Genomic DNA, 14,129 nt, shown 5'->3' on the forward strand with positions numbered 1-14,129 from the left:
ATAAGAATTGCGGCATTTTAGTAAGAATTTCATTATATGATTATATAGCATACTTTTTTATCTATGATAATAATGGTGGGTTGGACTGCCCTAGGGAAGGTTTGTGAGCTGACTTAAACTCGAGACTCGATTCAAGGAAGAATAGTGAGAGAATTTTCCCATTGCTATTTCACATCGCAGTGCCCTAGATGGGCTCATTTTCAAATAAAAATATATTTTTCATATATATTTCCAAGTGAAAATGGACATCCAGGACTTCCAGAGCGTATTTATGATATTATATATTATTGATCCTTGTATAATATTTTATTCAATTTTTTTATAATTAATTTGAATATATATATATATATATATATATATATATATATATTGCAAAAATTTAACTTTACATCTGAATGGAGATGCCATGTTATATTAGTTACCCAAAGATGTTGACTCGACTTATAGCTAAATCACACATGTCAAGGAAAATGACAAATGGTTGTTTGGATCACAGACTTGTCGAACAACTAATTATATTTCTTATCGAGATTATCTCATGTAAATAAGCAAAAAAATAGAGACTATGACACTAAAAGGTTACGTCTTTCATGATTCAACTATTATCAGTATGATTTAAAAAAATTAATAAACCTCAATTTAAACATATTGATTTTGGCTATGGTGATCTATAAGTGATCATAACTAATCCTGCACAATTAACCCGATGTGAATAAAAGCAATAACAAATAAGCTGAAATGAAGATTGAAGTCTAAATATTTGTTACATCTACTGTCTCTTAGATAAATGAAATAATTTCCTAATTAGTAACTGGCAATAGTAAAACATGTTTACCTTGCAGGAAGTGTCAAAACGCGACATATTCGAATTTTTTGTACGTGTTTGATAACAGATTTGAAAATGTGAAAGTGATATCACTGCATAACTGGTTAAATCATATTTGTTTACTTTTATTAATTGTATTAATGAATAATTTTACCTATTATAAATGGTAATGCCTAATGCATATCGTAACGCCACTTATGCAAACCCCTTTGTGTTGTTATAAAATTATTATGTTATACCAACATTATACAATTTGGGATATAAAAGTTAATGCTTCAAAAAATATATAATCAAAACAACTTAGAAACAACAAAAATAGATGGAAATAATACAAATGAAGAAAGCTCATAGCTTAAAATCCATTACTGTAAGAACCATCATATTGGGTATATCCTTATAAAATTTTATCATTAAATTCTATTAACATAAAGCAAATTAATTTAAAATTTCATGATTTTTATTTCGAGTTAATAGTTGCAATATTTCATGATTCAAGATTATAACCTTAAACCATCTTCTAAATTCTAATTAAAGGAATGTTAAATAATAATTTTACCAGTAAAACCATTGCTAAAAAAAATCACGATAAATCATGTGAGGGAGGAAGGGTAGTAAGATATCAGGTGTAGGGGGGGAGTCCCCGAGTGCCAAACACCTAAAGTTACTTATAAATAAATCAAAAAATATTTTACGAAATGTTTATTAAATTATGACTTATGTTAGATAGCAAAGTTAGAAATCAAACTAAATAATTAATACTATCAATCAAACTTTGGTAACAAAAAATATGATTTTACAAAGTGGCACCTAGTACCGGACATTTCAAAATAACCAGTATTGAACACATATGTAACCATCTCCACACTCTGAAATATTTGTACATGTGTGTTTGACGAATATTCTTAGATATTGCAAAAAAATCACTATTTATCCACCCTTTTAGCTGGGCCACACCGATGCTCTCAGCTGGAGCATTCATCATAAGATTTTCATTCTTTATTTCTTTCAGAAAATACATAAAGTGGGGGTATGTAGTGACCGTTAGCACTCATACAGAACAAAATTAAATAATTAGAACAGATTATTATAATTATTTCAAGAAATATCAATATGTTTACTGTCCGGCGCTAAGGGACGACTTAGTGTCCAGTGCTAAGAGACAGACATTTTCGTTCATTTGGTGATACCTACTAAAATTGTTTAAAATATCTAATAATATTCTACCATTTTACGGATAACAATTAAGTACTACTTTATCTTCGAATGCCACTCAAATGTAAATGCATAAATATACTAAAATTACTTCCATTGCTATTTAATTTAGGTGACGCCGTGATTTTGCGCCTAAAACAGCAAAGGGTTGCTCCCGCCGTGGTCGTGTGAGTCACAGGTGAGTCTTGGCGCGTGATCCTGCACCTGTGTGCCCCCCGCGCCCTTTCACTTATATTTTGAAATAAAAAACATTATACTCGCTTAAATAATACGTGTTAAGTAGAGCATCCGGCGGTAGGGGCCGCCCGGCGTTACGGGACTTTCACCTAATCATTTTTTACATAGATTTTCAAAAAAAAGCAAAAATTTTACGTTTTTTCCGGTCGGAAAATTTTACGTAACTAATAACACACGTCATGTTTGGTGGGAGAAAGGGGGTAAACCTAAATATTAAGACGTACACCCAGGGGCGTAACGTGCCTTGGCGGGGCCCCATATCAAAATTGGTTTGGGGCCCTCCCCTAAAGATTTTTCATAATTTAAAGAAACATAAAAAGATTAATAAATTCATTTAATAAAATTAAAAGAACATTTATTTATCAATTTTTCAAATATACATCGAATATTATTCTTGATATTTTACAAGTAACTAAAATTAAATATTCACTCTCCTTGCCTTTTTATCCGCAAACTGATTTATTAAGTCATTTATAGCTGATGATGTTTTTAGTTTTTCTAATGTTTCTGCCTCTATGGACAATAGAGACAGGTCTGATAGACGTTTCTGTTTTATTGATGTTCTTAGGTAATTTTTGATTAATTTTAATTTTGAAAAACTCCTTTCAGCAGTTGCGGTTGTAACTGGAAGGGTCAAGAATAAAATGCAAGCTGTTATTACATCCGGAAAACTGGATGCAATATACTATTAATCTACATTTAGTTAAATCGATTCCATATTGATTAAATATATTCAAAATTTCAATTTTAAGTCCTTCGGCTCTGCTGTCAGATACTGCTACAAAACCCAAAAATGATTCACAGATTTTTAATTCTTTAGGCACATTATTACCATCCTCTGCTATCGAGATGTATCGGAAAACTAGAGAAAGTTGGTCAATCTTTGACAAATCTTGCGTTGTATCTAACTAAAATTATTATAGAAATGGGGCCTTTTTAATTTCTGAAATAATATTGTTCCTAACTGCGGTTCCTAACAAACTTATAATTTCAAACTTTAATTTTAATTAAAGGGCTTAAATAATTTATTGCTCCCTTTGGTTTTAAAAGAAGTTCTTTCAAAACAGCATCATAATTCGATAGCAAACGCAAAATTGACATAAAACTTCCAGAATCGGAGTCATGGCCTCTTAAAGGTAAATTGCAAGATGCTAATGTTATAATAACATTAATTATACGATGCAATACATCTTTCCAAAATGTAATTTTGCAATTAATTTCACTTGACAATTGAGTATCGATAGTATTTCCTTGCAACGAATTATTATGAGAAAGGGGCGCATTAATATGCTGCTGTGACTTTTCATGTTCAAGTAACCCATGCAGAGGAGTATGATTTACTACGACGATCCGCTAATAACCAACAAAAGTGACAGTATGGTTTGTTTAAAATATTAGAATAACATAACCATGGTTTTGAAATCTTTATGCCTGCTTTATTAGTATATAAATAATGATAAACGGAAAAAGAACGGTTACAAAATAATTCACAATCAACTGAAATATGTGAATAACCCCCGCTGTCTTTCAATATATAAAACCTTCGACTAACTCTGGCAATTATCATGTGATTGTATTTTTTCTAACGTCTTTATTTCTGTACCAAATGTTGTACTTTTTGTCCATTTTGGGTCAGTTGTAAAAAATATTACTTATTAAAAGAAATCCCTGCTGTTCGTTCGTCGCTAGTCAACATATCATTGTATTTTGGGTACGCATAACTGTACATTGTTTATTGAGGGTTTTTCATTGATTATTGAGGGTTAAACGGGGAAACCCCGTAGGCAAAACATGCCGATAATCGATGTAGGTTGTCCCGACAATAAAAATAAATAGATTTTTTGACTTTGTCGTTTGTGAAATAAATAAAAAGTTTTTCTCAATTTCTGTTAACGCTCGTTAGGGGCCCCCTGGGCCCGGGGGCCCCGTATCTTTGATACGGCTGATACGGCGGTAGTTACGCCCCTGCGTACACCAAAGGGAAAGGAAGTTTAGAAATCTCTAAAAAATCGATCACGCGATCAATGGACGCCCCCCAAGATATTTGGTATACAGAATTAAATTTATCGATTAACTACATTAAAATCTATTAGATACATATTTTGTTTTATGTGCGCACCAACATGATTGCATATATTGAAAAACAAAGAATATTATTAAATAATTTTATAGCGATGCTAATAAATATAGTTACTTTATTATCAGGTGATAAATGTCAAACTTTTTTTGTGACAGTTTTGTTCGCATGCTATAATATATATTTATGCATATACATACAAATACTTGCAAATATATATATATATATATATATACATATACTCGTATATATATATATATATATATATATATATATATATATAATATGTGTGTATTTGTATGGAAGAGTAAGTATTTGAGTAGAAAGTTGTTAACGCCGTAAGATCAAAAACCGGTAAGGTAAATAAAAAGCATATAATATATAAGACATAAATCTGTATAACTCCGACGCCAAAAGGATAAAAATAAAGTGAAAATTAATATAGGTAATTCCTCTCAAACGGTTGTTACATAAATGCGAAACTTATTCGAAGAAATTATGCTCTCAAGGCAATTGTGAACTATATGAGCATAGAGGAAACATTCTTGATTAGAGTTATTTGCTACGAACGCAATATATTGCGAAATTCTAAAACTACGTGAAAAATATAATATGAGACGTGTAATGCTTTTATTTCTTCATTTTTCTATACGTTAAAACTTTTATATTCAAGTTTTTATTATAACAAAATACACTAAAGAAAAGTTCGAATTAAACTTGGTATAATACCTCTACGAAATGAAAAATTCAAAAGATATGTGCAAAGCGTACCTCCTATAGGGTATGCCAAATAAGCTATTTTTTGAAAATTAAATAAAAATAAAATACTGAATATTTTCTATTTTTTGCTTGTAAGTACAATTTTTATGCATAATATTGATAATGCTATAAAAGAACTACTTTTGATAGCAACTTGTTTTTTAAATGCTATAATTTTTTTTTTGAAAATGCTTTACAAAAATTAACTTTTCCCTAACTTCAAGATATATTAATTTAAACAAAACATTACAACAAGCCTCCTAGCTCCTCTACTCAAGTCATAACTTTGTGATTCAAAAAGGCGTATAATTCTGTAATTTTAAATTTGTATAATAAAATGCCAAAAATTCTATCTCTTCCATCAGTTAAACATTCAGTCCCAACAAAAAAACATTTTTCAAGAAAATTAAAAATATTATACAACTTATCTTATTATCATATCTGCAATATTTAAAAAAAAATATCTTAATGGAACTGTATTTCTATATATTAAAATTATCTCTTTGTAAGACTTTGCGAGTGTTTAATTTAAACCGATACTGAATAACTTCCAGCTTTGTTTTCTCTATACTATAGAGTCTATAGTATTCACATATCGAAATAATAAAATAAATCAATCATTTATAATACATTGAGAAATTGCGGCTTTCAATAAACCGATAAAACTTGCAATAAAATTAAATAATATATAAATAAATGAAATTTAAGCCGTAAGTGCATTTGGCCGCGCCCGCCTTTATTGAAGAGATTGCACCATTGTCTGAAATCAAATGAATTGGAATTGGATCGAAGATCAATAATATTCTGACATTTATTATTTATCTTAGAAAGCATAATATTACTATACTGGTAATAAATTAGATATTTAAAATAGATCTATTTATAAAATTCATATTTTTGAAGGTTCAGAAAAAGTACAATCGCAGAGAATATTTAATAATTAGATTACGTTTTAAGCATTATATTATTTTTATACATAAAAGTTAAGTCCGAAAAGTGCTAGAAATAAAAGTAAAATATTATGTGATATTTTTAATTGGCCATTAATTGGTTATTTAATTTATTTGTAAATAATAATATTTATTTTGTGTTCAAATCAAGTATTTACAAAATACGTAAGCAATAAATTAAATAATACTAAAAAGGATTTAAATCATTTTATTTATTCCGCAATATTTTTTGGTTAGCCTTTTCTAAATGAATTATTTATATTCTCTATTTAATTTACACGAAGATCAAAATTGATTGAATAATTCGAACAATATAAAAAAACACTTTTAGTTTAAAATTAAATTATTTGAATCTTTTTCGTTTCAAGTTTTTATGATTGGAGCAACTACATTTTTTTGAATGATTTTCATTATATACAATTTGATATATTCTAAATATTTCTTTGAAATTATTCTAATTTATGGCCTTAGTATTTCATACTAAACAAATTATCCATCATTTATCGCTTAATAGCACGGCACAATTTATTGCATTTATTCTTTCAAAGTTTAGAAAATAATTAGAAAATAATATAGTTTTTAATAAACCATGAAATACACTCTGCCATTCATGCATAGTTTAATTACTAAAATATAATTTAAATAAAATAATTTAATTATTAAAAAGAAACCATGAAATCATTAAAATCAGCAAAAGGTCAAAAATAAAAGCTTTTATCAAGATCAAATATTTTACAATGCAATTGAAGTTTCCTTGAACTATATTTTGCTACAGTACATTTATGCTAATTTAAACTCTAAATCATAAAAATGTAATGTGAATTAAACATTAATAAAACTTTTTTTGCATTTGCTATTTGTCACAATCTTTATTATTCTCGTAATTGCAAAAAAGTGGCTATGGTTAAACTTTAACCTGTATTGATACTCAATAATGATGCAATTAACATAGTAATTAATTATTATAATCACATCGTTAATCTCATCACTGTCTATAAAATATGTCTTTTATTTGTTTAATATTAATGTCATAAGCGGGATGTACTATTTATATTATAACAACTATATATTAAATTAAAACACATTATTTAAAAACCAAAACTTTAAATAAAATAAAATAGAAAGTATTAATAAAATTATGTAGTTAGTCTCATGTCAAATTTGTGATTGCTAAATTGTATAACTAGTTATCCTGATTAATAAAAAAAAATCACACTCGTTGTTGCAAATGGAAAAAGCAACATTTTCATTATTATTTAGTGGCGTAGCTGAGGCAGTAGCACCCCCGACTCACAAGTTGGGGATACTCGGTTCGAATCCTAAGTAAATTAATAAATTATCTGGTAAAATTTTAAGAAAAAAAATGGTCTACTTAATTTTGTTTTATATTTGCAGTTTTTATGGAAGATAACTAATTTAATACCTATATGACTATACTATGATACTATACTTGATGAAAAATAAAAAGCTTGAAATACATTAAAATGGTAATAAAAAGCTTAAAGTATTATTAATTATAGTAATAGAATTATTAATTATAATAATAGAAAATATATTACAAATAATATATTATTAAAATAGATATGGTAAAAATTTAAAAAAAAGTTAACAAATTGTTACAATAACAAAGTGAACCTAATAGCACACTTTTTTGAACCAAATGTAATCAATTATTTACATGCTCAGTCGTTTAAAGTTTCTTCAGTTTTTTTGTATAAATTCGTTCAAATGTTAAATGGGGCAAATCAAATCATCAATTATCTAAACGAATCTGATAATAAATCATGGTGTAAAAAATTCCATATAATAAAAAAATTGGATAAATATATTAAATAAAAATAAAATTAGAAATATTTGAGAAATTAAAAATAAACCATGAAAACAGTTTCTATGTTTTCTAATACAGTGCTAAAATCATTAAATATTTAATTTGAAATCGAAAATATATATAAGAAAAATCGAAAATATTTTTTTGTGATATTCAAATTATTATCTGGCAAACCTTGCCATATTAAAACATAATTCAAGATTTTGATGTTTTTTTTTTTGCAAAAGATAAGCTTCCAAGGTAGTATATTTTCAAATGTGAATTTAAAATACAATAAGATGACAAAAACAAAAAACATACAAAAAACTAATTTATATTTATAATTTTTCCATTCTGAGAATTATGATAATTTCAATGTTCTTTATAACCAGATATTCATATCGGTTCATTCCAATGTTAAAAACAATGAACTTTCATTTCTTATATACAAAACCGTATGACCAACAATTAAAATAATCATATTTGGTATGGCATAAGATTTCTAAAATATTAAACGTAATTAATATATGGAATAACTTAATTATCAAGTGCTATTCTAATTCGGACGCTGAATCTTTTGTTACAGATGTTATAATTTTGATATTATAAAAATTCGTAAAATGAAAATTGTATGCAAAAACAAATCAAAATGTCAATTGAAAATTAATATTATATGGTACAAAATAGATTAATTCTTGTAATCATCGATATTTTTTGTTAATTTTACAATATTTTAAAAGTTACGTAATTCAATCCATAAACTTCAAAATACTTTCAACTCAAGTATGTGGGTAATAAAAATACACAAATGCGTCACGAAAATTTGGTAATCTTTAAAAATTGCTATATTATTCTGCATCTTTAATTTAAAAGCTTACTGGTTTCAAAATAAGTAAGTACAGAATTCTTCCGAAATTTTTATCATCATCGTGAAAAAGATTGCAAATTATATAGAATGAAGATAAACTTGATAAACAATCTTAGAAAAAAATGTAATTGATTTCGTGTATGTAGTTTTTCATCTGCTGCAAAAATATTAGAAAGTTGAACAATACAAACTAAATTACTCTATATGAAATTAAAATGAAATGATAATTGACAGGAATAATTACTTGGTGAAAAAACTTCAGTCATTAGATGAAGAAGATTTATTTATTTTTAATTTTAGTTTTATTTATAATTTATTCAAAAAAATATATTGTATAAATCGACTTATGTGCTCTTAACAAATAACTTTTAATTTTAAATAACATATGTGAATAAGCAACACAACAAAAAAAATGTTAAGAATGGCTATAAATGTTCTAAAGTCTATAGAATAAAGTTTTTTTTATATTAAGTAAGGCGGTTTGGGGCTTATTATAACAGGGGTAAATAGAAACAGGCTTTCTTTAATAGGATCCTAAACGATAGAAAAATAATCCTCTACGCATCATAATGTCAAAGCTACTGTCCCGCAGGCCGACGAAGTATACAAAAGCTGCGTCATTTTTGACAATTAATATAAAATTGTACTATCACAAAATTTTGGTTTGCCCTACTATTGTCGATAAATTTTAAGTTTTAACATATTATTATTTGCAAATTTATATATCTTTAATAATTTGTAACAATTTATGTGATATTTAAAATATATAATTAGTTATCTTAATTCATATAAAAAAAATCACACCCAGGGTTAGTTATATTGTCAGGTATGATAGTAAAGCCTATACACAGGTAAGTGAATGAATATTGAATGTAATGATTAGTTTGTAAGATGTGGGCACATGTAAAATTATATATGATTTGGATTAATTTCAGTTTACGTTGATTTATGATAAAAAGTTCCATTACAGTAAAAACTATATACTCCATTTGTATGAATTAAAGGAACCGATTCTGAAATAAAATAGACAATTGTTACGTAGTGGCTATGTTACGTAACGCTCTCATACAAAATGGTACTAAATACTATTAAACCATCATGTATTTGTCATAGTTTACATTGATTTATAAGACGAATTACTCACAAACAAGTCAATCTTCTTAAAAATGGGTAAAAAATAAATTATCAGAATTATTATACTCGTTACAACTGCCCGGGGTAAATGTTACAACTAGCCCCAACCAAATACGGGGTAATAAACATAAATTGTAAAGTTTTTTTTTCTTTAATTTTATTTTGCCTCGCTTACTCTCATCTACAACATTTTTATTTTATTTACATTTTATACTAATTTTTATATTATGTTCAATCTATGTATATACTATTCTATATGTTCTTCTAAGTTTTAATTCTTCTTATTTTCTTCAATTCTTGCTTTTTTGTATCAAATTTCTAATTCTATTCAACTTCTATCTTCATTCTATTTTTTTCTTCAGTCTTCTTTTTAAAATCGGTAAATTCTAATATTTTTCCTTCTTACTCTTAATACAATTCAGTTATTCGAATTCTGTAATCTCCATTTTTTCTTATTTTTTTATTCAATATCTACTTAGCAAATACAATTTCATTTAATTTCAAATTATCTACATATATTTTTCTCATCAGAGCTCGCCCGTAGTTAAGCGGTTAAGAGCGACGGGACTTGTTTCAGAGGTCCCGGGTTCGATACCCACTTCGAGCAGCCTGTTGTCAGGCAGCAGTGACAACGATTTTCACTTGAAAATATAGATAGCAATATGTTTCCAAGTGAAAATAGCCCTTGCCCGGCATTGCTGCACCAATAAAATGTCAGCCCTATTAGATTAATTCTAATAACAAAAAATCATCAAATATGGATGGATTAACTGTTGGGTTACCAGTTACCATCTAAAAAATACGAAGTAAGGAGAAGTTTCAGCCCAAAAACTCATAGGACGTAAGGTTCTGATTATTGTTCAAAAAATAATAAAAAAAAAAAAAGATAAATTCTAAGTTATTGACAGGCTACTAAGTGAGCTATGCTCGCCAAAATTTATAGAAGTTTTTTTTTCTAGAAAATGATTAATTCTGAAATAACGAACAATAGTTATAGAATTATTTTTACTTGACTCGGTAGTGATAGCATCTATCCATCTTTCTTTCATAGAAATATTATCAGTTCATTTCACGATATATTAATGTGAGTAAAAACTGTTACAAAAAGTCTTGCTCCTCAATATGCGCAGTTTTTGTTGAGCTTCCATTTCAAGCAAATGAACCATTATTGGATTAGAATAGTAGTATATTTGACTGGATGTCAAATATCCTCATTGATGGTAACCGTTGCAAAAGGGATGCACAGAACATTGTATATGACTTTATTACAAACAACCATGAGACATCAATAATCTTTTTTTTATATATATTTTTAACAGCAATCAGAACCTACGTCCTATGAGCTGCTGGGCTGAAACTTCTCCTTACTTCGTATTTCTAGATGATAAGCCAATGATGGTAACCATCCATATTTGATGATTCTTGTTATTAGAATTAATCTAATAAGGCTGACTTTTTATTGGCGCAGCAATGCCGAGCAAGGGCTATTTTCACTTGGAAACATATCGCTATCTATATTTTCAAGTGAAAATCGTTGTCACTGCTGCCTGACATCAGGCTGCTCGAAGTGGGTATCGAACTCGGGACCTCTGAAACAAGTCCCGTCGCTTTTAACCGCTTACCTACGGGCGAGCCCATCAATAATCTTAAAAGATTTGGATAAATGGGTTGGATTAAATCCGTACTTGATTTACTACACCATCCCTACCCTACAGATGAATCCCATATGTCTATGCAGATTTACCTGTAGTCTTATATAACTAGCAGATACAAGCAGAACTATGAGTATAATATTAGTCACAGCCAAAATAAGAATCCTGCCTTAACAAGTACGTATAGAAGTTTAATTCTGGTATCACTTTCATTTTCCATAAACGACTGTCCGACCATCGAAATCGAGAATCTCGCGCCTCGGGCCATAAATCCACTTGCCATAAACCGATCGCACACACGCACTGACAATGAGCGAAAACATGAAATTAGTCCGGTGTACTAACACAAATTATAGACGGAAAACCGATAAAAACTATATTCGAATTGGTAAACATTAAATTACACATAACTGGATCTTAAATTATACATAGTTATACAATTGTATGAGTAGGTAATAGAAGTATAAAACTCACAAGAAAGGGTTTTTTTTCTGGCCTTGCGTATTTAGCAACATATTGTTTTTACCATTCTATCAATAGAATCAAAATTACAAAAAATGTAATAATAAATTTATCACAAAGATGAGACAAATCTTTGGTTTAATATCTATAAAGCCGCTTTCGTTTAAGGAAGTATGCAGGTCTAGAAGTATGAATATCATGCGATTTTTGAAAGAACGTAAAGAAAGCAAACAATATTATACTATATTTTTTCACAAGTTGTTTATTAATGTTTTGAGAATATAAGAAAGAGTTAACATTAAAAATAGCCATAACGTTTTCATTCAAAGAAGTGATGAAGTGTGGGGTTTCAAAAAATTCAAAAAAATTGCTAAAAAATTGCTAAAATAATCTAATCAAATAAAATATTTTTAGTGTTAATCTAAAATAATGTTGCAATCGAAAGGACAGTAAAAATATTTTACTGAGGAGAAGCCTATGAAAAAGACTCTTGAAAATTTTCAAGTAAATCTAAAAAAGACATTTTCTAGAAAAACGTTAAAGTATTGCAGAGTAAGAACAGAGGAGCATTATTGTGGTCAAACAGCTATATCCTCGAAAATAATTTTAATTTAAAAAAAATCTGTAGTGAATATTTTACTACTATTGTACTACTTAACTATTAATTAATATGAATATTTTCTACTGTTCTACTACTCAGCTGTTCTTTGAAAATATCCAACAAAAAACTATTCATAAAAAAAATTAGATTGAACATCCCTTAGCAAGTCATCACAACAGTAGTTACATTGGTTGCTGTTAAAAATGATAAAAATAAATTTTAAAAAATGCTTTTATATCATACTGATTTACATGCTTCTTTTCGGTATGGTCATTTCATTACATCACAATAAATTAACCCCAAGATTCAAATTTAATTACGATGATTCTGCATATATTTACTATCATCTCAAGTGAATTATCGTTATATATTCAGTTTTTATATTCAGTTATGTATCCACTTTGGCCAGCTTGATATCAAGCAGTAGTGATACCAGTTTTACTAGAAATCAAAGATCTAAAATATAATATCAAGTAAAATTTGTCTTTTTAGCTATTGCTGCAATATGTTTATAACATCACTATTAAAAAGAATCTAATAATGATCTCATCAAATAAAGAATGGACAACCAGTATTTTCTAATATTGCTAATTTAAAGAATTACCAACGTCACTGAAGTCCAACCTTTATAAAAAAAATCATTTTACTAACTTCTATAAAGAAAATAATTAAAATAAATGAAATAATTAATAACAACAATAAAAACGTGTTAAAAAATGAGTTATAAATCAAGAATTCGATGATCGAGTAAGATTTTGAAATCATAGCTTTTGCATTAGTAGCATTTAGCTTTCTGAATTATAAGAATAACTTTTTAACTTCCCATGGGGATAAATAAAAATATATCTTTACGTTTCAGTCTTCTAAACATTTTAGGATACTTCAGAAAAAATTGATGTATGTGCGTAAGTTTGGATACAATTTTTCGTCCACGATTTCGAGAGCACAGGTCTGCCTGCGTTTCGGCGTTACTTTAATATTTCGTCTCTAAAATAGCTACCCAGCACGATTGAACAAAAATCAAGATTTTCAAAAATATTAAATGACAGTACAAAAATGTAGCAATTTGCCTTGAGGCACGATGTCATGCACCACTAGTTACATATCATTTTTCTTATCAAAATAGTTAGGAGTTTTGAGTATCAAAAATATTCTTGAGTAAGCAAATTCACCAGCGTTATTTCTAAAATGATATTACGCAGTGTCTCAATCGTTTAAGTATTCTTATACCCGGATATACCCAGGAGGCAAATTGTTGTGTCGATAGGTGTCTCGAACAATATCAGAAGTGGGATGCGTACGTAAGCCCCGAAACGTTTCTGATGTAATCGAACTGATCGAAAGTTGAAATTAGGTCAATCTCATTGAGACCAAAAAAAAAACTAAAGTCGTTTTTAATCAGGAGGTACGACTGTGCTAAATGGTTTCGTGACTTTTATAGGTTAAAAATCATTTAACAATTACAAATTCATTATCAAATATATGTATACGCAAGAGATACATTTAGCAGGTTCAAATTTAACGAGCTAGGCAGACCTTACACG

General features: G+C 28.1%; 1 protein-coding gene across 1 annotated transcript in view; it reads right to left on the minus strand.

Annotated features, from left to right (window-relative positions):
- The window catches only part of LOC113385524 (serine-rich adhesin for platelets-like), a 141,287-nt gene that overhangs the window by 103,758 nt on the left and 23,400 nt on the right, over positions 1 to 14,129 (minus strand).

Source organism: Ctenocephalides felis, unplaced genomic scaffold, assembly GCF_003426905.1.
Source record: "Ctenocephalides felis isolate EL2017-DRISC unplaced genomic scaffold, ASM342690v1 CF-g0.4_SCAFFOLD_03571, whole genome shotgun sequence".
Lineage (NCBI taxonomy): Eukaryota > Metazoa > Arthropoda > Insecta > Siphonaptera > Pulicidae > Ctenocephalides > Ctenocephalides felis.